Source organism: Lepeophtheirus salmonis, chromosome 12 (genome assembly GCF_016086655.4).
Source record: "Lepeophtheirus salmonis chromosome 12, UVic_Lsal_1.4, whole genome shotgun sequence".
Taxonomy (NCBI): domain Eukaryota; kingdom Metazoa; phylum Arthropoda; class Copepoda; order Siphonostomatoida; family Caligidae; genus Lepeophtheirus; species Lepeophtheirus salmonis.
In genome coordinates, this window is record NC_052142.2 from 580,063 (window position 1) to 607,061 (window position 26,999).

A 26,999-nucleotide genomic window follows, 5' to 3' on the forward strand; every position below is an offset into this window, starting at 1 on the left:
TTGATATGGCAAGAGACTAAAGGTTTTCATTATAGATGGGTTTTCTTATTGTATAAAATCTATCAAAAGCCTTTAGCAACATTTTGCAATTATATTGTTTGCCCCTCGTCTCTCTCATGGTTTTAACAGAATAGCAATGCTTTGTTCTAATTACTTATAAAATACCAACATCTCTGAAGTAACCATTTTGGTTATTTATTCTGGTGATTTTAAATGATTGATTACAACACATAGCACTTCAATTCAGTCTTAAGAGTACAGATGAAAACCGTGAAGCAATCAATAAGTGAATAGCAATAATGATATTCATTAAAAATTTTGTAAAAGGGAAATTAGTACGCACAACTTAAATGTCTACTAATGAATGAGACCATGGCACATTTTCGTTGAGGTTATCATCAGTAAAACCTAAATAATACAATCAATAGAAGAAACCAAATCTTAAGATATATTTTTAATATTATACTTGTATCTACCTACATTCATAATTCTCATTAAGTGTTGAAGAAATTGATTTAACTTCAGAAAAGTCCATAGTTAATGGTGTAAAATATTTTTCATGATTTTTTTTGCCGTGTTTAACACTTCAATTACAATCTCTGCGTTCTTTTTAGATATGCTGTAAGTACTCCTTAATATTTTTGTTAAAATTCAATGTCCAATTGTAAAAAGGATTTGTTTATAGAGATTTTCTTAACAACTAGGGCAAGTCTTCAAAATGACCTTGATTGTTACGCCGTCTCATTATATTCAATTCGTGATGCACAGTCTTCCAATTATGATTCAAATATTAAAGTTGGTCTACTGCAATAGTTATTGTACTCTTGATCCAAACATGATTGTATTGTATATGGCATTCCTACGACTTGGAAGCGAATGGCTTTGAAATCAAAATGAAATGCTACTCTTCCTAATACAAAAATCCTTAAGTAGGTTTTCCATAAAATGTTTAAAACCTTATTTATTTACGGTAATATTTCGATTTTATGGGTTATTATAAGAGTTGTCAAAAAATATTGACTTCATATTTAAAGAGGGGATGTGTGAAGAAAAAACTATGTATAGCAATGAAAATAGGAAAAACGATTGATGCGTGTGCTCTTTCTTCTTTTTTGGTCATTATTAGGGTTGTTGGAATCGTTGAAAAAGAAAAAATTTGATTGGTTGAAAGAGATTATAAAAAAAAAAACTCATTGGTACGCTCGCATCTACTAAACAAATTTTCCTCAGTATTGTAATAATGATCAGCAAAGCAACTTCCCTTGACTGCTCTCTTACGTCCATCACCATCATGCCGAACAAAATGTGCCTTTTTTCATGGGTTTCTAACAACGAAGGTACTGATGTGTGGAATTATGATTTGGAAAATAAAAGTATATCTTGCCGTTTTTGCGGTTTCTCGTGCCCATCTCGTTCTTTATGGCAAGTAATTCGCTACTCTATAATCTCCCATCACATCAACAACTAAAAAATCTTCAAGAAACACAAGATTCAAGGAGACGAAGGAAAATTAAACGGTTCATCATTCAATTTGGACATCGTAAACTTATTTGTGTCGTGTAACATCCCTTTAAATGTTCTGAATAATGCCTAAGAGAGTATTTACTGCTTTGTATGAAATTCCCCTTCCTGTATCACCAATTATAACTAAAGTTGATAATTTTGTGGAGAAAAACTCGTGCAAGTAGAAGGGAAAAAAAGACATATGCTATCATTGTTGAAAATACTGATGTGATTATCATCTGCCTTCTTTATTATGATTTTTGAGGGTATAACGAAAGTATATATTAGCAAAATGTTTAATGAAGATAAATTACGTATAATTGACTTAGACGTTTTTATCCGTTACAGTAGATTTGAAAACGTCACACTTCATGAAATTGTAATTCATTATGAACCTTATTCTCAGAATAATAACTAATGAAACGACTAAGAAGAGTATTTCGAAATATATTTGAAGTTCCAAGTTTAAAAAAGAAGGCTTTAATTAAATATAATCTACATACTAAAAAATTTACCATCATACATTTAAGTTAAATATACAAAATTAAACAATTGGAATCATATAACTAATAACAACAAATTATATATACAGAATATTGAAATAATAGATTTATCCAAATAACATTTTCTTATTCTGACATCGGAATCCAGTTAAATATGTCATAACTTTAGATTGCAAAACACAAGCGAGAAGTAGAGTTAAATCAAAGAGAATCACCCCTCTTCTTCATTTGGAAGTTGGTATATTGAATTTAATCAATGATGCCCGTATTTATTTATTTCTCCTCGCACGGTTTTCTATTCTTACCAAAATTATCACCCTTAATTATAGCAAGATAGGGAATTTGTTTAAAAGCAGTGAAGTACTACTACCATCACTTCGACGTCTTCAGAGAATATTTGAATAAAAGTGTGTAAAGAAGTAATTAATAATGATTCCTCAAGAGAAGAAGTCGTGTTGATACAGGAAAATGTTCGCCAAATACCTTTGGCAATAACTGCGCTTGAGGAAAGATTGCCTCTTCTTACTAGCCTAACTATAGTAGAATATCTGACTCAAGATTTGAAGGAAGATCCATTCAAGACCGAGTTCAAAGAAGTGCTTCAAAAGAATCCTAGCTACACAAAACTAAAGGAACTCTCAACAAGTGACAACCTTGTATACAAAAATATTGTCAAGTGTGATGCTGTGAGAGTCTTTAGTATGATGAATATCATCAATACGTAAAGGAGGTCCAAACTAAATACTAAGAAATTGAGGGAATTGTTGATCACCAAATGGAATGAATGTTTCGTTATCATTTAATTGTCAACAGGTAAATAATAGCAATATTTTTAAAATAATGGTCACAAAGAAGTTACGAGTACACTTTCTGTAATGGTGGGTTTGATGTTCTCTAACTAACAATATTTTTTGTCTTGCAAAAATTTAAAGAATATAATATACATTTATAAAGTTATTTATAGGGAAGTTATTAATTAATAATATACAACAATCCCTCTTCCTTCATGCTTAAATAAATAAATAATTTAAGTTAAAGATATATTCTAAACGATACTCTATTAATTGGGTTAGAATCGATATTTACTTAGAACTCTTAATCCCGCGACACATACAATTGCACCACTGTTATATGTAGCAATTATATTTTTGAAGTAATTTCCATGGACATTCAATACATCGATAGGTAATTTATTAAGATCAAATTTTTGAACAGAGTTGAATAGACACTTGCATACTCTTGCATAGTGGCCTCTCTTACCACATCTTGTGCATTCGAAGCTTTTTGGAAGGCAAACTTTCCCATTCTTATGAAGAAATTAGAAACCACACTGTTTACGCAATCTTTCTTGGCTCTTGTTCCACAATCTTCTACAGCTTAGACTTCTTCGAATCCACATGAATTTGTATTTGGATACTAAATCATTTAGACTATTTTGATTATTCTTTGCCGTTTCTACTATTCTCCATTAATATATACTTCACATATTTTATTTGCATCATCAAATAATCTTAATTGTGCTTCTCTATATTTACATACCAAAGTTTTATATTATGACAATTAATATTTAATACTATTTGTATAATACACTAAATTATAACTAACATTAAGACATTTTCTGGATAATATTATTTTGATTAAATAGTACCAAGTAAAGCTATATTTTGGCGAAGGAAAGATTCTATATATAGTAAATTTTCAGATAAGTTGTAATGTTAAAAAAATCATAATTGTGATATCTTATAAGTACGTTTGAAATTACCCATCGGCCATCAAGTATGATTCATGAATATAGGTTTGTTTATGTCCGAAAGAAAACAAAGGAACCAGATAGTTGAAGTTGTATTTGCGGGCGCGCTTGCGCAAAACACGATTCCCACAACCCTACTCATGTCTCAAACTGTATAAATAAATTATTTCAAGCTTTATGAACACAAGAGAACTCATTGCATAACCGTAGTGAGCGAAAGATTCCAAAAAAACGGACATTCAAGGGGGGGCCTCGGAAAAAAATATTTTTCTCTGCCTTTGTTTCTATCTCTTTTCTTCTTCTCTGTCTTTGTTTCTATCTCTTCTAGCTAGGGCATACGAATACTTATGGATTTTTATTATGATATTAATTGAAAAATGAGTTTTTTCCTTGAAATATTATCGTGGCCTTATCTTAAATAGACAACGATAAAGTGTGTTGTTGGAGAAGTTCTTGTTTTTAAATTAAAATTCATACTTTCAGCTATCGAATGCAATATTTTTAAACTTCTTTAAGCTATGCGTCTTTGAATAAAAAACACCTATTTTCCACTTTAAACAAAGATAACTCGTGTTAAAAGTATGGTCCAGACATTTTAAAAATGGTTTTAGAATTTTTAAACATTCGGTTTTAAAATATATTAAAATAGTTTATCCCTATTTTCAACACCGAGGGCTTAAAACAGCTTTGAACCCTAAAAATAGCCAAAAAGAACAAAAAATGTATCTCCTTTTTCCGAAGGCCACGAGACTATGAGAGAAAAAATAAGGCCATATTTGGAAATATAGTTAACCCTTATTTTTGCATTTTTCATTAGCTGAATAATAATTATATTTCTAGTAAACTTTTTGAGTACTAACTACAGCTGTTCTTTCAGTAAATCATTTTTTATCTTTAATTTTAGATTTAGCATCCCAGCATCTATGTATATATATTTAATTAAATAAAAGAAAAAATAATAAACATCATTTTGATATACATTTTTGATGTTAATATTGGAGGAAGAGTTTTAAATTTAAATTTGTTCATCATATAACAGGCAGCTGATATTAACAACGGTTTTCATTCAGTGGTACCATAGGTATTGCTCCCCCTTATCCCTGCCCTCTTACAAAAAATATAACCTCTATTCATTATATGAATTCAGCTCAGGTTATAAAAAAAAGATTACTCATGGAGAAACAAATAATGACGATCAGACATAAAGCTTGTATTTCATAAGCAATGACGTTGATAGCAAGGATATTGGGGCATGTTCTATAGAATAATTCGTACTCCAAGACTTAGGAGTTAAAAACATCCGTATAATTTGTACAAAGTCGATTTTTATTTATTAAATATAGCTAGGATGAATGATTCTTAATTAAATCTTTATAATACAAATTCAGATTTAATAACGTGATGTCTGGAATTATGATTAATAAATTATCATCTTTTTAGAAAACCTGTCATCGGTAAAGCTTAAAGTCCAAACCAATTATTCTAAAATTATGAAGAATTGTTCACAGCTTACAAAGAGAGAACTCTAATTCAACCAATCAACGTTCACAGAACTATAAAGGGAAAATAAGCAGAAACATCTACAGCTGACTACAAAATACATTGCAAATTTGTGTGTGCTGTGACAGATGAATAGGCATAAGAGTGATGACTTCTTCACAACGAATATCCCCAAATCATTTTTTTTTAGAAATGTGGAGTTTAAACCAACATTAATTTTGTAAGTGGTTTTAGAAAAATATATTACGCATAAAATAGATTCAAATTTATGATATTAGCTTATTTATCTAGTTATAGATGTAAAAAATAGAAAAAACCTAAAAATTACATCAAAACAAAATAAAATCCTTATTATTAAGAATTTGAAATATTTGTACTGTAATCTCTTAATTATTATGCCATTCTCTCTTGTTTTTTCCCCCCCCACAAATATTAGCCGTTTCTCGTTAATATGTATTGTAATTTCTCGTCTTATGTATAAAAAGAAGGGTAATTTTTATCATGTAATAGAAGCAATAAAGGCATGTTGTTGTTGAGTATAATTAAGCATATTAGTGTTTAATTACTCTGTCTCATATTGTTGGGTGGTGTTTCATTTGAAAGCAATATATGGTCCTTGGAGCCGGATATTAATGCATTAGTGAAGATCATCATGATTTTATTGGATTGTATTCTTGAATCGGACCTCTTGGTTGTTGATCGTTCGTTTCACGAAGTAATTTAATTTACAAACGCAAAATTGTGTTGAATTTAGTTATTTGTTTAAGTGTTTCATTTAATTCGCTATTAGTTATTATTATTGTTTATTTGTATTTGTGAGGTTATACATCGGAACATCCCATTAATCATATTCTGTCCTATTTCTTTTGTCCTATTTCGACAAATTCTCAAGTATTCCAGAATTTACAATTAATGTTGAAAAAACTTACATTCTCTGTGTAGGTCAGTGGGTTCCTCTACCTTTTGATAAGGTTGGTGGTTGTAAAGTTTTATATAGAGTAGAATCTTGGGAATTGAGTGGGAGGGCGACAGCCTTTCACTCTCAAATCGGCAAAATTTAAACTCCCAGTCTGAAAAAAGGTGTCAAACATGGATCACCTATAACTTGAGTAAACGAATTGATTAATATAATACTTAATTAATTTCACAAGTAATGTATGTAGCTACAACTATCCCTTCTTTAGCTGAAAAAGTATTTAAAGTAGAGGAAACATGGTTGAAGCTGTTGTTTGATGTTACATTTATGCCCAAAAGAGATCTTGCAAACAATTAGGAGGGGGATTGGTTCTTTTGGCTAATAGTTTACCCAAAATTTACATAAAGATTTTCTAACATTAAGTCTATATCACATTTAGAATAGAGGAATGGTATCACCTGTTTAGAAATTTTTATTATTAAGTTAAGATCTAACGATGTAATTATGAATTTTTCTAGTGAATGGGTAGCTTCCCATAGTATAGGATTAAAATATTCTACAATTTCTATTGTGTAAATATTTTAATTAACCCACTGTAGAGTGAACACATTAGGGCTAATTACTACCAAAACATCCCTCTAAAAAATAATGTAGCTATAAGAGTTGGTATGGGTGAACATAATTGAATGTGTCTTAATAATAAATGCGAGGAATAACAACAAGTCTTGTTAGATCTGAGTTGAATTGAACTGAAAAAAAATCTCAAATTTAACCACAGTTTTTCAAATTCGTCAACTAAATTTGTGCCAAGATATTAGTCTGAATGAATAGAATATGGATGTATCTTGCACAGAGAGTATCTGTTATCTTGTACAAAATTTGTTTCGAAGTTGTTCAGGGATATTACTAATGGTGTTTGCTTCTCAGTATTAGTTATTACCGTTTCTTCCAGGATTGTATACATTTGACTAAAAATAATCGGTACTCCGAACTGCGAAGATACATGTACATATATCGTCGTCTGAGCCTCCTCTCTCCTAAAATTATGATATATTACTTTTACCTTTAGAGAAATTTTTAAGAATGTTGCTTAATAACTTCCTCAATTGAACTGTCATAAGCTCATTTTAAAGCTACAGCAGCCCCCTTAAGCTATGAGTTTTAAAAACTTCAATATTAATACCTGTCATTTCCATGATAACCATTTATTAGCAGTCTGAGATGCAAAAGGTGACAATTTCCCTCAAAGTCGCAAACAATTTAATCTTTTAATTCTAGTCTTATGTGCATATTCAAGGATATGTCTGACCGGATCCAGTCTCTCGTCTGAGAAAAACTTGCTAAATTAATTCCAGGTTCAAAGGAGCCGTATGATAATGAAATGCCATAACCTGGTAAGGTAAGCATCCATAAAAACTTCCAACATTGGATTTAATTTCTTCTCATTGGTGTTCAGGCTATTCTTAGTTATCCCCACCATAATATATCTTTCTTGCTCTCGGAGGAAATTTGAATTTCTGAATTGAAAGGGTCATCAAAATTTCTCTTTTATTAATTTAACATAAGGTTTCCCTGAAAGAGTGGGCGTACTCAAACGCTGGTCTCACACTTCTAATTTACCCAGTTATTTGTTGAATGTCTCGAACCGACAACCATCGCCTTTGGCGAAATTTAGCAACAAGATCTCGGATCTTTTGGGTAGTAATTTGTTGAAGGTATCGTACCTACAAACTTCGCCTTTTGGCGTAATTTAGGAATAAGATCTGGGATCTTTTGTTAAGTTATGTGTTGAAAGTCTCGAACCGACATCGCCTTAGGAGGAACTAAGTGGCAAGATCTTGGATCTTTTGCGCAGTTGTTTGTTGAAGGTTACGGAGAGACAACTTCTCCTATGGCGGAATTTAGGGGCAAGTTCTTGGATCTTTTGTGCTTTCTCCTCAGGAAGGGTAAGAATCATGAACACATAGTCCCATAACAACCCTAAATGAATAAGTTGCGTTCTTGGAATCAAAAAGCTCTTATTCAAATTGAAAAAAGTGATTGTGTATAACAGCAAGGCTAAACATGTACAAAGGCATTGGCCTGCAAAATTAAGTCATCTAAATAAATGCTACAACTTATCTTAAGATGTGTCCTTAGATATGAAATCACTTGTTTCAAAAGCTTAGTAAAATTTATCGAAGCTGATATCAAACCATAACATAAAACGTTAAATTAAAAATCTTAAAATAATGATATGTACCAAACAGATAAAAAGGGAAACTTGGTTTAGCTAAAATCTTAATGAATCAACTGATTTAAATTTAGAATAACCATATTAAAGGTGTTGAGAAATTTTTTGTTACTCTCCATCGAGAGTTATCTCTCTTAGGAACAGCGAAAATTCAGAAAATGAGGAAAGGAGACTAATAACTCTCAGTAATTATCTCCATAGCTCCGGAAAACAACATTTCTTCAACTTTGTTATTCATTGCATGTTTAGCATCAGAGCATAATGGAGAGTTGCCTCCCACATAGGAACAGTAAGGTTCTTTCGATAAATATTGTGGTTTATAACCATATTCAAAATATTAAATATAGACTTACTTTTAATTAAAATTGCACAATTATGTAAACATAGTCCTAGCTTCTTTGAGTAGCTGGAAAAAGTTTTCAGAAAAGAAGTTGGACGCCAAATTTGAAAGTATTTGAATTGCTTTAGCTAGAGTCTAAAAATCAAAAATATACCTAAATGAGGAATAACTCAAGGAGGTATACTTCTGTATCCTTTTATTGGAAGCATTTAATGACTTCTTGTAGTTGCCATAAAATTCTCAGGCGGAATGTTGACCTTAAGTAAGGGTTAGAGTTCGAAAGCATGTTATACGTTGACAACCAAAAAGGTATCTTTCGATGCTCAGAACCCCTTCATATCGTATTAGATAAAGCTCGGTCATTCCAAACATTGTCCAACATCCTCTCGATTGATGAAAGACCAAATATAAGATGGCTTGAAATTCTTGTGTATGTCAGATAGAGTGATAATTTTAGCACTACCTCCAGGCGCTTAGTTGTGGATTTGGCATCGGAATAGTCAGTTGTGAATCGACAGACTCCGTTAATTTATAAAGGTTTAAAATATACTTTAGATTTTGAGTGGGTCGCCCCGGGTATGGCCAACGTCTCCACTAAAGCAGCATGCATACAAGGATGATAGCTTGTCGTGCATTGTTATTTCTACGGATTTTAGAGTCATGTTTATTAAATTTTAATTTAACTATTGTCTATTCATATTTGTACCTCTTGACTCTTAAAGGGTAGAAACAGAATGAAGATGATGTAAAAGAAGTAAAACATGTAGTAGAGAGTGTGAGATTCAGGGTGACAATATTCTTATTATAAAGTTTTGGTGTCTGTTTATAAAATAGCTAGGGTAGAAGGGAATTACAAATGTATACTACACTATGTCATAAAATATTTTTTTTTTTCTTATGAAACAAAAATAGCTAGAAATAGAAAATCCCGTTTTTTCCTTTTCACATATTTTTTTAGAAGTTGATTTCTTGTTATGGCCAGCCACACATATGTAGTATTTTTACCAGATATCTAATTAATTGGTATAGCTAGATTTTTATTTATTAAGAATTTCCCTGTTTGATGTTGGAAATTTATGCAAAAAAGTTATTCTTTTATTATCATTGAGCTTTCGTCTAGACGTTTTACCAATTTGGCAACAAGGAACCACACAATTTGAATGCATATTTTACGTCTAGAAAGAATAATCACTTTTTATGCAAAATCATATTTATTTTGAACTAATTGAGGATAAAAATATATATTTATGTAACTTAATGAATCAAAACAGTAGTAATTGAGAGGTGTCATGATTTTATAGGTAAATAGTTTATCCAGATGTTAAATTTTCTATGCTGAGCCTTATCTTCCTATCTTAACAATGATAACCTAAAAAAATAACAATTAAAAATAAATCATCTATCTAATCAAAAACTGTGACGATAGAACCTATCACTCAGTTTATCAATAATAAGGTGGGCAATTTATCAGATTTTTGAAAAAAGTAAGCATCAATTTTTGATTATACTTCTCCAAGTATTATTTTCTCCTTTTGTAGGTTCCCGGACTTTATGGAGACAGTGGACTACATTTATATTTTTTCTGTCTCCATATAGTCTGTTTTCGGACTATATGGAGACAACATATTTTTTTATATACAACAACTAGTTCGAACTCATCGTCATATTGCTTTCTAGGCTAGATGAATGATTTATTTCTAGTGACGTTTTGGCTTGGATAATAATAAAAGGAATATTACTGATAATATGCTTGTTTTTATAATTTTTATCGTGGTATTGGAGTTTTTGAGAAATTAGAAATAAAAAAAAGTAAACAAGCCACAATTTAAACTTTAAGACGTAGATGTCAAAGCATTTGGAATGAATCATGGAATTACTACTGCTACAATACGTTGTGAAGAATCATCCGTATTCCTGAAAATATATTGAAATCTTTTTTGTATTAAGGATTCTAGTAGTACTAGAGTTATACTCATAGATCAAAATGTGGACCTTGTCCATGAACGTCTACATTAATTTGTGAGCATTATCCATCTACCTATTACTATTACTGTGAGGATTTTGGATCCTAACGAATGGAAGAAAAACATAGCTTCGAAACCCTTCCCAAATAAAATATCATTTGTAGTGGTTGAAAAATACAAGAACCCGATTGATCTATAGAGTTAATTAGCTTTGACAATTGAATAGAAGAAGGAGATATTCACAGTTTCAAGCTTAAAGTTGGAGTATATTAAAAAAAAAATTTTTTTATTACAAATCACTTTTAATGATTTCATATATAATTTAATTATATAATAATAGCTATAATTATTATTCCACAGTCAATTTTAAACTTAAAAAACTCAAAGTCCATATCTGGAATGGAACATTAAAGATGGGCTCATATATGAGGGAACCTCATTAAAGAGCAAATCAAAAAATAATATTTTATTAATAATTTTCCAAATTCATTACTCTTAGCCCTTGAGACTGAGAGTACATTTGCGTACAAGGTTCGATGGAAGAAAGGATATGGAAGCTCCAATGTCTATATAAGCATAAATTATCAAAAATTAGTATTCTGTCTATTAGTATTACATATAAGATATCTTTGTATATATTAAATATAATGTTATGATTAGTTTTTGTAAATGTAGATTGTATAAATAGATTAAAGCTACAATTTTCTATTAATTTTTAACCGTATAAAATTGGTAATCAACTTATTGTTAGTCAAAATTTAGAATATAATAACTCAAAAGCACCTTCCAATTTTTTATCTTAACATGAATCTGATAATAATTATAATCTGATTTTCTGTTATGTATTGTTGAGAAAGATATATTTGAAAGAATTAGTTTTCAAACTCTGTTTTTCGTAACCTCCAGTCATTTGAAAATAACATATTTTTAATAGAACTTATATATTTGTAAGGGGATTGATAAGTTTTAATTTTAAAGTTATGATGCTGAATTTCAAAAGTTTCATTAAGCTTATTTTGTATAACATAATAAATTCTGGTATATTTAAAATTTACCTCTCTTTTCAAAAGAAGAGGTATTTATCATTGAAGTAACTCGTTCAATACTAACAAAAATGTTCAAGGCGAATCCCCCTGACACAAAATGGTTTTAAGGATACAATAATTAGAACTAGTGTTGCTGTTGAAGCAATTGTTTAATTATAAGGACGAAAAACACTCATAATGTATATAATCATGTTATTAAGCACATGATAATAGACTCTCGAACGTTCTATAAAATAAGCATTAGACCCAAACCGGCTATAAATATGTTGTTCAATTCCTTATGAGGTTAATCTTCAGATTACCTCAGAACGAATAAGTATTCCTAGAATAAAGTGCATCGCGCAACTTGAAAGACAAACTCGTATACACCTCGTATTTATTTCGTACTTCTCGAACCGACATTAATTAAACAAAGTAGGCCAATAAGCACCTAATACACATACTGTTAGTAATTCATCTCTAACGTAATTCATATCCAAAGATAGAATAGTTCTTAGGCATTTGTTATTAGATATCCTTTTAAATTATATAACTTACTTTGTAGTAGCCTTTTCCCTTTTCGCTTGAATAGAAAATGATACTACAAATAAACGTAGTCCTTAGAATACCGTCTGCATGAACAACTTTGCTGTTATTTTATTTTTATTTTGTTACTGGGCAGAAAGCATATGTAAAGTTTGTAAAAAATCTTCATGTAATAACTACAGTAAAGGATCTTATTTTTAAAAAGTATTCTTAGAAGAACATTAGCAATGTAATTCTTAAGAACGTATAGGCAGGGGACGAAACATTTTTAAGTATTCCGTTGGAGTAGAATCACTCCAAAAATAACTGTCCGCTCTTCAGTTTTGTTCTATGTTTTTTATGGAAGATAGTTATTAGATCTAGGGTACCTTTAATACTGTCACTGTAGACAACGAGCCAGCTGTCCATATCATTGGAATTAGGTGATAATATAACTGCTAAGGTTGGATCAGATGGGCAAGAGATTCGGTTAACAGAATATCTTGGGTCTGACGAAGCAGTGGAGCTTGTCTCGACTTTAATGTTAATTAATTGTGATGGAGTTGCTGATGTAATTATTACTGAAATGACAATTATACCTGTTGAGAAAACAGTAATAATTGAGGGTATAGCAGAAGGGTACAATGTAACTGATAGCAACACATCAGATATTCTATGGTTTGCAGCAACTGGGGAAGATTGGAAAATTAATCCAGAATCACAATTAATTGCAGTGAGGAAGACAAGGTGAGAAAACAGTCGGGTAAAATTAGTTTTTCAATTGTTGGGAAGAAGCTTGACGAATGGTGCCTGGACGTAAATTAGGAACTATTCGGAGATTGAAATGTACACGCGAATACACGAATATATATTAGGTTCAATCCAGATGGGAAAAATCTGCACCCCATCTAAAGAACTCGAAGAATTAAACACAAATCTTAATTATGAGCTAGTGAAGTATAGGTTGTTTCAGTATGTAGGTAATCCTGTAAGAAGAATAGCTAGTGAAGTGGAGAAAATTAAGATTAAAATAGATAATATATTTGGGGGAGAGTTCGAAAAAATGATTATCTGAGCGGTAATGAACGAAAATTAGTAGAATATTTATTATGCAGATTTTATGGTATATTGTCAAAAGACTACTCTAATGTAGGGCGTACTGAAATATTAGAGTTTACGGTCGATACTAGTGATAAAAATACCGGTGAAGGCAAAGGTTAGACATATGAATCTGGCTGTTGAAGAAAGTCTTAAGGATCAACTACAACAGTGGATTGAGGAAGGAATTGTGAAACCGACAATAAGTGAACAGGGAATAGCACTGGTTCCAGTCAAAAAGAAAGATGGAACCAGGAATTTGCAACGGATTATCGAAATTTTAATGGTATTACCAAATGTGATACATATCCTAAAGCACATTCAATGGAATTGTTAACAGATCCACTGATTGGGAAGGGAAAAAACTTCGTTTCAGTAGATATGGCTGGAACATATGTTGTTGTTCCTGTCAAAGAAGAAAATCAAGATAAGTTAACAATTGTTTACCCATTTGGCACTTATAATTTCCCTCGGATACATTTCGGACCAAAGAATGCATGTCAAGCTTATACACGTTTAATGCGTCAAGTAGATGTTCTACAAATTGATCAGCAAGTACTCCTCGGATTCTTTTATGATAATCTCATCTTAGGATGTACGTTTATTCAAACACTATGTAGATTTGCTGAATTTTTACTCATGTCTGAGAAGGCTAATCTCAGGGTTAATGCAACGAAAAGAGATTTATTCACGCCAAAGACATATTGCTTAGGGCACGAAATAGGGGAGGACATGTTGCTCCGGATGATAGGTTAATAGAAGATGTTCAACATTGGTATGTTCCTGGTAACAGAAGAAATCTCCAAATCTTTTTTGGCAATACCTTTTATTATCCAATATTTATTCCTAATTATGCTAAATTAACCAAACCAATTGCAAAACTTCTCTGCAAAGAAGCAGAATGGCAATGGACTAAAAGTCAAGACGAAGCGTATAATGAATTAAAAGAAAAGTTATTTGTAAAACCTTTGATAAATACTCCTGACTTTTCTAAAGAGTTTATGTTCTATAAGATACATAGGATACAATAGAATGAGTACTGCAGGATGAGTTTCAGTAAATAGAAAAAATGGAGAATACCTTAATCTCGGTATAATCATAAATCTTACTTGAGGTTAAGCTCCACCCAGGCATATATGCCATTAATTATCGGGGATATCTTCCTGCACCATTAAAATTCTAGTTGATAATTAGATTTTGGCGTGGGATGATGATCAGGATATGAAAATTCGATAAAGAGGTGTGTTAAAGGGAAATATTTCTTTAGATATATCATTTCCTGAAACTACTCTTAATCCTTCCTTGCCTACTTTCTTTGGACCCTTGTTTGTTTTATTTTCAACCATTCGGGCATTAATTACTTTTAAAACCTTAAAAGGTCCTTCATGGTAAATTGCTAATTTACAATTCGTGCCTGTTTGTGGAGCCCACAAAAAGACATTATCCCCAACATTTATATTTTGTCGTACGACCTTCTTATTATAAACCTCTTTATTTTTTAGATGACTATACATTTTTGGACTTTAACTCTCTCTAACGCATCAGTAACTGTATTTACCAGTTAATTCACTGATGTAGGTGTATTTTGTAAATTCGAGTTTAGTTTGTACTGCAGGTACAATAGGATACATAGTTTTCCTATACAATAGTACTCAAGACTGAATTCAATGTTTCCTCAAATGGAATACGTCATTGCCAATCTACAAACAACGTTTGAAAAAAGTAACGATTGCACCATTATCAATATTGGTGGCTAATGAGCGTCCAAAAAGTGAGGGGAGTTTTTTCTGTTCCTTTTAATTATATTATTGATTCGAAATATAAAACTCTGCACCGTAACAAGTATGTAGTTATTGTCTAGTATTTTATTATAGAGTATGTAATAGAGTCAATTAACTTTATTTTCCTTGGTTATTGGGAGAGGCATAAATCCTCACATCGACCAATTTAGAACCTAAGTGGGATCGTGGTTTCTCGAAATATTCAGGGATTCATTTGATATTGTACGATTTCGATATATTTTCAGAAGATTGATTGAAAAGCCTGGAACTAGAGGCTTAAAAGGATTACTATAAACCGTACCGGTGGTATTTAAAGCTTAAAGGGCTCATTATAAAACCAAACGTAATGTATGTTTCATTAATACTGTTACTTTAACAATACTGTAAATGTTTACTTTAAAAACTAAAGCAATACAGGATAAAATATACGCTACAAATATCTATGTGTAAGATAGTACTATGTTTAAATATTCAATGAAAAGATAACACTAATTATGTTAATTAATTGAACTTAGAGAGTTAACTTTATATTTCACTTGTAATATAATTTAAGATTGATATACATGAAATAATATAATTTAAAAAAATAAACATTTTAAATTCAATAGGAGTATTTACAAAAAATAAGTTTAATATTCTGGATATGTTCAATATTCATATCCTTTTGATATATTATAGGGATTATATTATTGTTAGAAATTGATCTAAAGGTAAAAATAGACTCAATATATCATAATCCTGGGAGAGAGGAGACTCAAACGACGATTTACACGAGATCTTTGCACTTCGGAGTACGGATTGTTTTTAGTCGAAAGCATTATATCCTGGAAGAAATAGTAATACTGAGAAGCAAAAGCCAATAGTCATATGGAAAAAATTAAATATATTTCGACAACTGGTAAACACTCAAGACTTTCGTATTATTATTTGTATTTTAAGTTGTGAGTTGAAGTATACAATAGTCAAAAGAGATTGAATACGAACCTCAAATGGAATAAAAAGGATGGGTTGCTTCAATAAAGAATTCCAAATTAGGCGTTTCATTCAAGATTAGCGACTAAAACGCTCACTTCATTATGAAATCCAAGAAATAAAAAATAATTCGTTGAAGAATACAAATCTATCCCACACTTTTTTGATAAAAAATCACGCTAGCGCAATTTCCAGTTGACTCATCACTAAGGGTGATAATTTTGGTAAGAATAGAAAAGCGTGCGAGCAGAAGAGAAGAAATACTTATGGCATCATTGATTAAATAATATACATCTTCTTCTATCAATCAAGAACGTCATCATTGACGCCTTTATTATTCAATATTAGTATAATATTAGATGGTGATAGTCGATAGAGAACTGAGAGAGAGAATCAAGAGAATGGATATTCATCTAAAAAATCAAGTTAATGATAAATACATCAAGTCAGACTTTAACTCTGTAATATAACCTTATCAATTGCTAATCATCTATGTTCAAAAAATTTATGTAGAAATACACGAGTAAACCTATCCTTTCCCGAGGAGCCATCATTAATGTGGGTACTGATGTCATTTATAGAAATACATATAAAAATGTCGTCCACACCAAATGACGATCAAGTTATCAGTAAAAAGTATAAAATATTTACTAATTTCGAAATGAAACTCTGAATTTTGTACTATCTAACAGTAAGTATTCAATCTTTTTTTTAAATCTAACCCAAAAATATGATTCTATTTTAGCTAAACATATCAAGAATTATGATACTCAACTCATTAAATGGCAAAAACAACTGCTTAAATAGTCACAACAACGGGGGTAGTAGCTTTGGATGGTTCACAACTAGTTTGTCTGAGACTAGTTTCTTCACTTAAAGACTTGGGTATGATCATTAAGTTTTCCAATATTACATAGTCAATAAATATTACTTTTTTATCACTTAAGGCTTAGCTATGGTTGATAGGCTCCAAGAAATGGTGTTCAGAAAACTCATAAAAGGCAAAAACAACTGCTTAAATAGTCACAACAACGGGAGTAGTTGCATTGGGTGTAGCATTATAATTACCAATTGTGTATATATGTTGTTATATAAGCATAAATAGCGGAGAAAAAAATCTTTTTTGATGCTCTTAATAAGGAGTAACATTACTACATAATTAGCTTTTGCTCTAAATCTTTACGATGTCATGTTAGAAAACTACAATAAGTCAAGAATGGTTGCCTGAATTGTCTTATCAGTTAAATTTGACTGCATGGATTAACTTTTTTTTTTTAAAGATAAATATGAAATAAATGAAAGTGGGATTCTAAAAGCTGTTCTTACTAAGATTGGAAGAAGATATGGATTGAAATCTAACATTATTTTATGATTTACTTTATTATCAATAATTATTAAAATCTCATCGGTAGAAATATATCTATCCTGTGTACAATTGTATATGCAACTTGCACATAAGGAAAAAAGGTGATGATCTTTTTGATTAAACTCCACGTCTGGCTTGTATTTTTTAACCTCAAGTTATGACATATTGAACTGAATTCCGATGTTAGAACAAGAAGATATTATTTGGATCAATCTATTATTTCAATATTCTGTATTTATAATTTATTGTTATTATTAGTTATATGATTCTAATTGTTTAATTTTGTATATTTAACTTAAATGTATGATGGTTTATTTTTTAGTATGTAGATTATATTTAATTTAAGCCTTCTATTTTAAATTTGGAACTTCAAATATATTTCGAAATACTCTTATTTTGTCGTTTTAAGAGTTATTTTTCTGAGAATATGGTTCACAATAAATTACTATTTCATGGAGTGTGACGTTTCCAAATCTACTGTAACGCATAAAAATCGTCTAAGTCAATTATACGTAGTATATCTTTATTAAACATTTTGCTAATAAATACTTTCGTTACACCCTCAAAAATCATAATATAGCAGGCAACTGATAAATACTGATGTGATTATCAGTGATCAGTGATAAAGTTTAATCACGTACTTCTGAAGATAAGGAATACAAAGAGGGTAAATGAATGGAGTTAGCCCTGGAAAATTGGTATTAATACAGAATTTGACGTCAATTTTTTCAAATATTATCTTGGAAATACATTCATAATTATAGTTTATATTTAAAGAAAAAAAAATCATGTTGTGAACAAAGAATTAAAAGTTTCTACACTTTTGGCGTTGTTTAATCCTTAATAGTCCAAGATCATATATCCAAATGATGGATTCATTGAGAAAAAATAATCAAGCGTAAAAATGAAAGACGCTATGATATGAAAAATAGAGGTTTATGGGTTTGCAATAGGAGATTTATCCTTATAAATGACACTCAAAACGAATAAATCAGGTATTTTTGAGATTTGCTGATCTCGTTGTTGGACGAAAGAGGGGATCTTTTATATTTAGTAGTGATGATTAGTTATCGATCTTTTTGGGATTCCCAGGAACTGATAATATTGATATTCCTATAAAAATTATCGGGAGTTATCTGGAAAATTAATGAGCATAAGCAAGTATTATATTTCCTACAGTAGTAGTGTTAAAAATCAGTTTTAGGACTGAATGTCTAATCAGTCTTTTTTTTTAAATCGGGATAATCTTTTTTTATCGGTCCAATCTTTTTTACCATTTAACGGTACTTCGGTCCTTCAGTTATATGGTCCTAGCTATCATTATTTCTATTTTTCATTCATAGCTAGAATTGAATAATATAAAAACGAAGAAAACAATAAATGAAATCTAGAACTAATAATAATAAGTTCTAGTCACACACCTCCCTCCTACTTTAGACTGAAGGAGTCTTGTCTCTTGAAAGATGTTATATTGAACTGCTGAAAGGACATAGTTAGATACTACATCATTTCAACTATCGTAGTTTACATAATGATAATAATAATTTATTAGGATCGGTCTGATAGGACTGCAGTCTTTTCAGGTTTTTTTATAACGATCCAACACTATCTCCAAGTCGATTGCAAGCTTAATAGAAAAAATATCAAAGACATGAAAAACTGCGTTCTGGTTTGGTAAAAGTTGTAGGAATGGTTCAAAGTCCCTCTTTCAGATGTGCATAGACTTAGTCTACATTCAAGTTCCTAGTTTGGTCATACAAAGCCATAGCTTTTTAACCTACTTTATCAGTGCAAACTAAATAATCATTTACTTTAGAAGCAGTTTTTTTATATTTAAGAGCTCCTAAACATTTACTCGATAAGTTTGACCTTTTGAAGTTGAGTTTTATTCTTAGACCAATACAGTTTTCATTACTTCTTGATCCCGTGATTTGTTTTCTCTTGAAAAAAATCTTCTCACTACCTCGATTGCAAGATTGACAAATTTTTATTTATTTATGACAACTTTTATATGAATATATTAGCAATTATATTAATTATAATAAACAAAAAGAGTGGAATAACGAATCTGGGATACATGTTCATCAATATTCAAAATGTCTTAGTTAGAAACTATAGGTATTCATTCTTTACAAATGTATTTGGATTGAAAAAATAAGTGACATTTGAATAAAGATAATATGAGCTAACTCTCAAGTATATATTTATTCTTCTAATGATTAACTTAAAAAGAAGATTAGTATAATACTTTGGACTCAGAAGAATGATCCCTTCATTAAATTTATCAAATGCATATTTGAATGTGTCATTTCTACTCATTTTAAATAAATTCGAATGACTATGAAATAAATATGTATCTTGACTCACATTATAACATACACCATTTGTACAATAAATATAAATCTACTGCACTCAGTTCGCAGGAGTTAAGATGAGAGGCTTTAGTGGCGCTCATTTTCAGCTTTAAGCAAAGATGACTTCAATTCTAATTTAAATACGTTTGAAAAATGGTTTCGAATCTTTAATATTCTACAAGAAATATAATTTGAAAAAAACTATTAAATATGACTTTAGACTGTGATGTGTATCGAAATAACAATGATGCAGGGCATTTCATCGTTAAAAATATATTATAACACAAAATTACACGAATCATATTTTATAGCTACAAATTTATTTTAAGAGCTTCCATTTTTCAAAACATCATATATTTATGCTTAATAGACAAGATATTGAAAATCTTTATATCATATAATTTAAAACAAAAGAGCTGAATAATCCTTATTGTATTTATTATGAGTTTTATGACAAATCGATGGAAGCATTTTTATTCTTACCCTAAAAAATAATATTTTGAACCGGTATTTATGCGCGTATTTAATATTGTAATATGAATTATTATTACTTATTACAGGGGATGACGTCATTATTGTTACATTGAAATATACAACATTATTAAGATAATGTTGTATATTTGAAGTGGACTACCATAAAAAATAGGATAACTCAAAAAGTACAAAATCGAACCAAAATCCTTGGGTATGCATATTATTTAAATAAGTCTGTTTTTTAAATTACACATACCATATTTTTTTATAATATAAGCTATGATATTCCTCATTACTACGATTGATGATTAAGTAATAAGGGTTTAAAGATTTTTTCAATCTAATAACGGAAATATGTCGAGTTCAAAAAAAGATACAGAATCAATAAAAACATTTTTATTATAATACAAAAACCCTTTTACATCAGTTTTATTTATCGTAGTTCAATTTAGTGATTGTCATAAGGATGAAAAATGACTCTAAATGATAATAGTCCTGAATTACTATAATATCATATATTTCTTAAACCTGATGACCCAGATAAAAACTGGGATCAGTTTTGAATTCTGCACTCGAAGATATTTTGTAATTTGTAAAATTTAGGACAATATTAGAAGAAGTGACAAATCCAGAAAAAGAACATAAAAAAATTTCTCATTCTGACTAACATTGGCATGTGGCTTGTCAAGTACGAAATGTTTACAAAATACTACTTTTGTAGTCGATTATTTCAGAAATTAATTATCACAGATATTTAGTGGTTATAAAAAAAAACAAAAAAACAACAACAATCCAAAACGGATTTAGGAGTAAATATTTTGCCTTAATTCATATAAAAATGGATTTTTCATTAAATTTTGCATAAAAAATAACATACATTATATTCAATAAGACCACATTTTTTTGTCATATTTGTCCACAAAGGACCTTGAAGGGAAATATTAATAAATTAAGATTATTCATTTTCACAGATTATTCAGTAAAATTTGTATTCTGTATTTTTGTTAATTTCTTTTTCCTGAAATATTGTTTCAGATTTACGAAAAAAAGTAAAATATTTAGAGAAGAAATCATAATTGTTTAGGCACCTGATTTAATAAGAAAAAAGAAATTTCAATATTAGAGTCACATTAATTTATTGAAGTCTCTGAATTATAGCTAATATTCCTGAGTATCTCATATTGTCCCTCAAATTGGAACATAAATCCCATAATAGACCGAGTATGTCTATAAAATATAATTGATCATATTCATAGCCTCAGATATTTATTAAAAAGTAGTTGTCATAAAAATAAAGCGAGGTGATGCGCTTGCTTTACTCTGAGAAGAACAATATTATTATAATCTCTGCATTACACAATATTATACGATTAGAGACCATTATTATTAAAATTGATAATTCTGTAGAGAAAAACACGTGCAAGGAGAAGGGGGGAGGGGGAGAAAGACTTATGCTATCATTGTTTAAAATACTGATGTGATTATCAGCTGCCTGCTTTATTATGATTTTTGAGGGTATAACGGAAGTATTTATCAGCAAAATGTTTAATGAAGATACACTACACAATAATTGACTTAGACGTTTTTTAGCCGTTACAGTAGATAAGAAAACGTCCCACTCCATGAAATTGTAATTCATTATGAACCATATTCTCAGAATAATAACTAATGAAACAACAAAGTTGAGTATTTCGAAATATATTTGAAGTTCCAAGTTTAAAAAAAAAAGGCTTAAATTAATTATAATCTACATACTAAAAGATAAAACATTATACATTTATGTTAAATGTACAAAATTAAACAATTAGAATCATATAGCTTGTAATAACAATAAATTATAAATACAGAATATTGAAATAATAGATTGATCCAAATAATATTTTCTTGTTCTGAGATCGGAATCCAGTTAAATATGTCATAACTTTAGGTTGCAAAACACAAGCAAGACGTGGAGTTTAATCAAGAAGATAATCTCCCGTTTTTCTTCATGTGGAAGTTGCTATATATAATCGTGCACATCATAAACATATCTCTACCGATGAGATCTAAATAATTATTAATAATAAAGTAAATGTCTAAATCATAAAATTAGACAATAAATATACAAATAAAAAAATGTTAGAATTAAATTCATCGTAAAGGTTTAGAGCAAAAGCTAATTATGTAGTAATGTCCGGCGATATAACTCCGTATTAAGGGCATCAAAAAAGATTCCACCCCCTCCCTTTATTAATGCTTGTATAACAACATACTATTATCATGAAGGATACACACAATTGCTAATTATAATGCTACACCCAATGTAACAACCCCCGTTGTTGTGTCCATTTAAGCAGTTGTTTTTGCCTTTTATGAGTTTTCTGAACACCACTTCTTGGAGCTTATCATCCATAGATAAGCCTTAAGTGAAGAAACTAGTGTCAGACAAACTAGTTGCGAACCATCCAAAGCTACTACTCCCGTTGTTATGAACATTTAAGCTGTTGTTTTTGCCATTTAATGAGTTGTGTATCATAATTCTTGATATTTTTAGCTGAGATATTTTATGATTAGATTTAAAAAAGAAATGAATACTTACTGTTAGATGGTACAAAATTCAGAGTTCCATTTCGTAATTTGGTGTGGATGACTTTAAACATGCTGAAAATTATCTTAATTTCACAATTTACAATGGAGGTATTTCTATAAATGACATCATCACCAACATCTTCCATTAATTAATGATGGTTCTGGGGAAAGGGAAAAATTTACCCGTGTATTTCTCCATAAATTTTTTGAACGTAGGATGATTAGCAATGGATAAGGTTATATTACATGCAATAACCATCTTTGTGAGATCAAAGTTAAAGTCTAACTTGATGTATTCATCGTTAACTTGATTTTATAGATGAACATCCATACTCTTGATATAAGATTAGGATAATTAGTGGCGTGTAATTCTATACAGGGGACTAAAGGCACATTTATAGCGACAAATCTGACAAGCCATCTGTTTCTCTTCCGGTAACTATTTTCCAAATTTATTTTCCTCCATTTTCAGAAATCCAGACAGCAGGCGTCGTTATTTTAGATATTATATTCAGTTCTCTATCGACTATCAGCATCTAATATTATATTAATATTGAATAATAAAGGCGGGAATGATAACGTTCTTCATAGAAGAAGATGTATATTATTTAATCAATGATGCCATAAGTATTTCATCCCTTCTCCTCGCACGCTTTTGTATTCTTAACAAAATTATCAACCTTAATTATTATTAAGTTTCTGAACGCTATAAATTATGTCCGACAAAAAATTTTCGGCCTCCTATATCGATATTTGACTTTTTCATCATGACGTGACACTTAGTTAAGGGGAGAAGGAAGAGCCAGAGATTGTTCGATTTTTTTGAGAAATATAATGCAATTCTAAATTAGGGCCTCAAAAAATCCTGTGGAAAAAAAGGTCCATACTCTGAATGGTTTTCTCTCCAAAAAGTTACATTTCTTAGCGATCAGTCTTTGGAAATGATGACAATTTCCATACATTCTCTGGAAATGTGTGTTCCTTAATATTTTTCTTTAATGGACAAAAAAGGCGACAGGATGAAGCTCTTTATTGAAGGGAAGCATCTCAAGTATGTGTGGCAAATCATTTTTTTTTTCTTGATAGGAATATCCAAAAGTACTCTTGGTCGTTTACATACCCATTATCTGGAAAATGGCCTTACTTTGAGGACAAATAGATCTATTGAGAATCCATCAAGCAACCCTTACAATACTTGTATTCATAAGCAACAAGAACGTATCAACATATTTCTTGATAACCTCATGAATGAGAATAGCGTTTTTATTCCTGGAAGGTTAGCTTCTTCCAGGATTTTGGTTTTGAAAGATATAACTGTAAAAATACATTTATAAAGTATTAGAAGACAGCATGTTCACAATTATGAACTATGGGAAGGCGGAGTGTTGCTTCCCATGTATTAAGATCATTCGGAAACTTTAGTCAACTTGTTTAGGGAGTCCATCATAAAAAAAATCCTTTAGACGATTGGACATTAAAAATTGATAGTTATATTAAAAAACATTTGGATTTTGTTAAAACGGAAAGAAAAGACTACGACAAACGAGTTTGTTATGCTAAATATAATAAGGATGAAATTGAATTGTTGACAATTGACTTTTTGGAGACTAAGTCGATTTCCTATTTATCTATTCAAAGAGGAAAGATTCACTTCTTATCTGTATATAAAATCAATTTATTTGCTGTTGAAGATGAAGGAGCAGGGACAACTCCCAAATACATGTTTGATGAAGCGGAACATATAAAGTTATATATTGTAATTTTTAAAATATTAATATATTCTTACTTATTACAGGAAACTTGTAAGAAAGATCTTAATGGTACTGCATCAGTTTTATAGTATAAAACTATTATAATTATGTTCCTTGACCTGAAATTCAATACAACAGGTGATGGATAATTTATTCAAATAATATTTTTATTTTTCATCTATTTTTTCACAACTTTTCAGAAGCCAGAACAAGAATTTCAATATTACGGATCATTTAGCATACATTATAATGCTGCGGAAAATGGATAAAATCTCTGTTCATTTTCTATTGCAGAGTCATTTCCACTTTTCTCCCGATCACAGCTTTGAAATGATTTTTCAATATTTTTAAAATGAGTAAAATATAGATTAAATTGATGACTTAATTGAATTAATAAATAATACGTCTCCAAAATTTTCTGCAAAACCTATAAAACAAGATTAACCCTCCTGTTGTCTTCGGGTCAAAATGACCCATCGCATAGTTTAACTAACCATAAAAACCAATAAAATAATGTTTTTTCGGCCTGATTTTTTTTTTTCACTTTTCCTAACTTGTCCCGAATATTTAAAAAATTTAAAAAAAATCCCAGAAATATTTCTGTGTAAGCAGTACAAAAAAAATGCACAAAAATTGTCTTCCCGGTCAAAATGACCCATGATAAAATTTTAACAGAATTGAAACTTACAAAAGTAGTTGCGTAATAAAAAATGTTTCTTTGTTTGATTAGTCTGTCTAATATGCAATTTCTTATGCGTAATAGCATAATGACAATGCAATATTTGTTCTTTGTTTATGCATTTCAAGGGGGTATAAAGGTGGTAAGTTTTTTAGAATTCACTGCCTTTACATTTTTTTCAATATGAGTGTGCGTGATATTTCTGAAGAAGCTTTCAATCTCATTCTTGAGGAAAACTCTGATTCCGAACTGGAAGGAGAGGACGGCTGGAGGAGGGTGGCTTACGATGCTAAATTAAGTTATGCTTGAAAAGTCCAGGTATATACAGGAAAGTTGGCCAATGGACACCCAGAGAAAAACCAAGGGATGCAAGTTGTACTTGATCTCACCGAGGGACTGAGGGGTCACAATGTGACTTGTGATAATTTTTTACCTCTTATCAACTCGAACAACAGCTCTTGAAGAGGAAGATTACCATGGTTGGTACGGTTCATAAAAACAAGCCTGACATCCCACCCGCACTGCTTCATCAAAAGAGAGATAAGTCTTCTCATCAAAATTTGCCTTAACACCCACTACCACTTTAGTTTCTTATTTACCTAAGAAAACAAAAATGTAGTTATTCTAAGCACACTGCACAGAGACGGGAGCATGAGGGATCGTGACGATAGAAAGCCAAACATAATTATGGACTACAATCGAAACAAAGGAGGTGTGGACAATCTAGACATGGTAATTGGAGCATACAGCTGCAGAAGGATGACTGCCCGCCGGCCATCTTTCACAATATCTTGACGTTTCCTCTTACAATGGCTTTGTAATTTGGAGAGAGATCAATCCGACCTGGATGTCTCAGAAGAGCCACAAGAGAAGAGTGTGCCTGGAACAGCTAGGAAAGGTACTTGTAGCTCCACTCACCCGAACAGAGGCCTCAGCTTAGATAGTGAAAGCTTTTAAGAGTGCTAGACTTCCGGATCGACCTGATGATCAAGCCTCAACTTCTACTTTCAAAGCAAGCAAGAGAAAAAGATGCCAGTTTTGCCCTAAAGAGAAAGACAATAAGACTAATAATACATGTTTTAAATGCAATAAATACATATACAAAGGCTGTTCCTTATCATACTGTTCAGCATGTGCTCAATAGATGAATTTATTTTACTATTTCTATTATTTTGTAATTGTTTTGTAAGTATTTATAACTATTTAGAGGAAAATTGAAAGTAAATTTTGAAAAAAATTGCTTTCCCATATTTTTTTATTATTATTTTAGCTATAAAGTAGATTTGGGCAGGGTAAAAGCAGTCATTCAATGATATTTTTTTGTGAATTAAAAAGTGGTTCTTCTGGCAAGCTGAATTGTAGTCGTTAAAATATTAAAAAAAGTCCAATAATTTTATAGCAAAGTATAGACGGGTCATTTTGACCCAAAAGGCAAAAGGTGTATACAGAAAATGAAGACTACCCAAGGGTTAAGTTAAATGGTTGAATTAAAACAAAATTATTGTGTGAATACTTTAGTAAGATAAAGGGAATAAAATAATATTACATATTTAAGTTTTCTTGGAATCATCCTGTAATTTTAAGAATGAAGGAGTGGTCCAACAATAAAGAAGTTAAATTGTTGAGTCTATTCAATAATCGCATTTTATCTAAGGAATTAAGAATTTCAATTTTTTTAAATTAGTTTAGTCTTTTAA

General features: G+C 30.4%; 3 long non-coding RNA genes across 4 annotated transcripts; 1 reads left to right on the plus strand and 2 right to left on the minus strand.

The window, feature by feature from the left end:
* Nucleotides 1-3,175: 3,175 nt before the first annotated feature.
* On the minus strand, nucleotides 3,176-15,428 carry LOC139906887 (uncharacterized). The gene is made up of 2 exons (XR_011783015.1): nucleotides 6,186-15,428; nucleotides 3,176-6,127 (listed from the first exon to the last, which is right to left on the minus strand). It is a non-coding gene; the product is annotated as an uncharacterized lncRNA (long non-coding RNA).
* A 207-nt stretch (nucleotides 15,429-15,635) lies between these two features.
* On the minus strand, nucleotides 15,636-20,407 carry LOC139906885 (uncharacterized). Of its 2 annotated transcripts, none has more exons than XR_011783013.1 (2): nucleotides 20,314-20,407; nucleotides 15,636-15,962 (listed from the first exon to the last, which is right to left on the minus strand). It is a non-coding gene; the product is annotated as an uncharacterized lncRNA (long non-coding RNA). The 2 variants fall into 2 exon arrangements; XR_011783012.1 differs by lacking the exon at nucleotides 20,314-20,407 and adding an exon at nucleotides 16,123-16,848.
* On the plus strand, nucleotides 20,388-26,408 carry LOC121127103 (uncharacterized). The gene is made up of 3 exons (XR_005867528.2): nucleotides 20,388-20,515; nucleotides 24,668-24,761; nucleotides 24,824-26,408. It is a non-coding gene; the product is annotated as an uncharacterized lncRNA (long non-coding RNA).
* The last annotated feature ends 591 nt before the right edge of the window (nucleotides 26,409-26,999 follow it).